At 25.9% G+C, this 3,372-nt stretch overlaps 1 long non-coding RNA gene across 1 annotated transcript; it reads right to left on the reverse strand.

The window, feature by feature from the left end:
- Nucleotides 1-1,821: 1,821 nt before the first annotated feature.
- LOC111031050 lies at nt 1,822-3,314 on the reverse strand. Its single transcript, XR_002604160.1, has 3 exons — nt 3,067-3,314; nt 2,833-2,995; nt 1,822-2,046 (listed from the first exon to the last, which is right to left on the reverse strand). It is a non-coding gene; the product is annotated as an uncharacterized LOC111031050 (long non-coding RNA).
- Nucleotides 3,315-3,372: the final 58 nt, after the last annotated feature.

Here is a 3,372-nt window from a genome sequence, read left to right on the forward strand (position 1 = left end):
TATTTTCAGTAAACCTAAAAAATCTGTCAACATTTCTTTGACATCAATAAATACTACAAACAGTACAAACATAATTGTTGATGTTGAACATGATGGATCTGTTTATCTGCAGATGTACACTGGTTGAGGAGTGTGGGGGGCAAAGCCTTCCCAAAAAATTTAACCACCCTACGCCTATGAGGAGCAGAGTATGCATATGTGTTCACATTTATATTTAAATTTTCCCTTGGTCAATTTTTCGGTGAGCTTTTTTTAGCGATTTAATATAAATAGATAAAGACAGATAAACAATGTCAGGGAATAATCTATGACTGTGTTAGGTAGGTACCATTAAAAATTAAAAATTGATTATTGAATACAAAATCAAACAGTTCATATGTTGTACTTCATCTATACCTACAAACAATTAGCTACATTTTTTAAAGAAAATCAAAGAGAAAAGATTTTTCCAAATTATGAAACGGTTTTAATAGATTTTGTTACTATACCTATCACAATATGTAGCTGTCAAGCTGTTCAAAGATGTTTTTTTAAATGAACTATTGTAAAAAAAAAATTTTAAAGTTCTAAGCTGTGTTGCAAGAAAGACTAGAGTCTGGACTCCTTTTAAGTAAAATTTTATATGGCAAAAAAATGTAATTAACATAAAGAAGTAATTGATGAGTTCAAAACTAAGGAATTTTAACCTCCCGAATGCACCAACTAGATTCACTTTCCTACCAGAAAAGTTGCTGTTGAAGAAAATTGAAGCCCTTTTATTGCCCCAAACCGTAATGACAGCTGCAGATAGCAGACTACGTATAGTAGTAGCAGACGTTTAATCTTCACAATCTGCATTAAGAACAAAATGTACTACTTTATTTGCATTCTGTACTATATGAAAAATTGTTTTCTTCTTTCCGTTAAAAAATTTTGATTTCAAACTATACCTAAATCTCTGTAAAAACCAGTAAAAATACATAATATCATTTGAACTGAAATTTCAAAATTATTAGGCGAGTTATTATAAAATGTATTAGATTTCTGATTGTATACCCAGTGTGCAAAAATCAGTTTATTAAACGTTTATTAAAACTTGGAGTCTCCACGATAAACCGTGGATATCATATTTAGTAGTGGTTTACTTGTAAGCATAATATACATTTATTAGACATGGATTTCTAAAAGTTTATTTAACCTTGAATATCTGTTTAATAACCATGTCTAATATACAGTTGATCAACATTGAACATCTATATAATAACCATGTATAAAATACGTTTAATCAACATTGAATATTTGTATATTAACCATATATAAAATACGTTTAATCAACATTGAATATTTGTATTATATCGATGTATAAAATATTTTTAATCAACATTGAATATCTGTATATTAACCATGTCTAAAATATGTTTAATTAACATTAAATAACCGTATAATAACTATGTATAAAATATGTTTAATAAACGTTCAATGAATGTCAACTATTTATATTAGTGATGGTTTTTTAGCAAGTGTTTCATTTTTATAATATTGGGTCAATTCTTGAGTTTTGATTAATTTTCTTTAAGAAGTTTTTAAATTTTGCTATATAAAGTTAAAAAAATAATGAAAATACCTTTAGTACTTTTTATTAATTATTTATTAAGAACATGATAATATATATATATNAAAATAACAATTAACCAGTCTTCGGTATAAATATTATATAGTTTTCATCACATAAAGTTAATATTAATAACATAATATATATAAAAAAAATAATTAACCAGTCTTCGGTGTAAATATTATATAGTTTTCATCACATAAAGTTAATACTTATAACATAATATTTAAAAAAAAAAATAACTAACCAGTCTTAGGTGTAAATATTAATAACATAATATATATATAAAAAAAAAAAATAACTTGCCAGTCTTAGATTAAGTTAGTAGATATACTTAATATACATAATATGAATTAATGATTAGTTAGCCCCACGGTTACTGGCTTGACGCAGCCATAGTCCTAAAAAATTCAAATAATCAACCTCGGTTGTACCCTGTAAGGAATAAACTACATCTGAAAAATGAAAAAGTAAATAATTATTATACGGTAAAATACACAATCTTAACTTTAACCCAATAACTAAAATTAGTAGTAGTATGTATGGACATTTTTTTCACTATGGGCCAAATTACCACTAAAGTTATAGCATATCAACTAGAAATTATTGAAGAGACCGGGTGGTTATAATGTATAGATGAAAATTTTTATCATCATACATTATAAATATTATGTAAAATTATTTATTTATTTTTTTAAATATTGACAGTTGCATTTATATTAGTTAGTATTTAGCATGACAAAAAATATAGGCATGTTAGCAAATTACAAGCTTTGGTACGGTTAGAGCATCCTACCCTTCCCAGCTATAGGTTCATGGTTCGCCTACTTTCATTGGCCGTTAAATTATTTAATTATTATTATATAATATATTTACCTATCTTTTTTGTCATGGTATTTAGTACATTACAATAATCTAACATTATCCTGGTTACTCCCTCAAAAATAGAGAACAGTGAACGAAAATCCTTTACATAAAGACAAAATTATGTCCTTAAAAGTATGGACAGGTCACGGGGTACAGTTATGTGAAATATAGTACCTATATGTATACATAAAAAGTTTTAATTGAACCTGAAATTTCAATATGGGTCCTAGCTATATAAAGAACACTCTTTTCCTATACACTACTATCTCTTAAGAGACACGCTTAATAATTATTAAACATTATTGAGTATACATATATAAATATATTTTCTAATATAGGTAAAAATATTTAATAAGTAAAATATATCAACTCACTATGTATTATTTGGGATATTTTATATTTTCCAAATGCATTCTTATTCCCTTTTCCAGTAATATTAAAAGTTTCAGCTACTTTATTTGTCATCACTTTTTTTAATAAATTGTAAACAGTTTTTGAAGGTTGTTTAACATGTCCAACTTTTAGTAGACAATTTTTCTGTAGATAAAATATTAATTGTTTATAATATAAAGTTACTATTTACCTATTTTGTTAAATTAAATATTTACCAATCTACTTTCATTAAGTTCATCTACTTTGAGATTCAACTCAAACTCATCCAATTCTGAAACGGTTTCAAATGATAATTTAAGTGTGTCATCTACATTTCCATTTTTTAATCTCAATAGTAAACCTTGATGTTGAATTTGACTTTGTATGTCAACAATGTCTACTTTAATTTCATGTAATGTGTTTTGAATTAATTTGTACTGATCTGAAACTAATTTGTAATAATAGTTAATAAACCTGCATTATATGGTGACTGCAATACAGATGTTGATTTAACCCTTTATAGGGCAGAACAAAAAAAATCG

The sequence above is a fragment of the Myzus persicae genome, unplaced genomic scaffold (assembly GCF_001856785.1).
Source record: "Myzus persicae strain clone G006 unplaced genomic scaffold, MPER_G0061.0, whole genome shotgun sequence".
Classification (NCBI taxonomy): Eukaryota; Metazoa; Arthropoda; class Insecta; order Hemiptera; family Aphididae; genus Myzus; species Myzus persicae.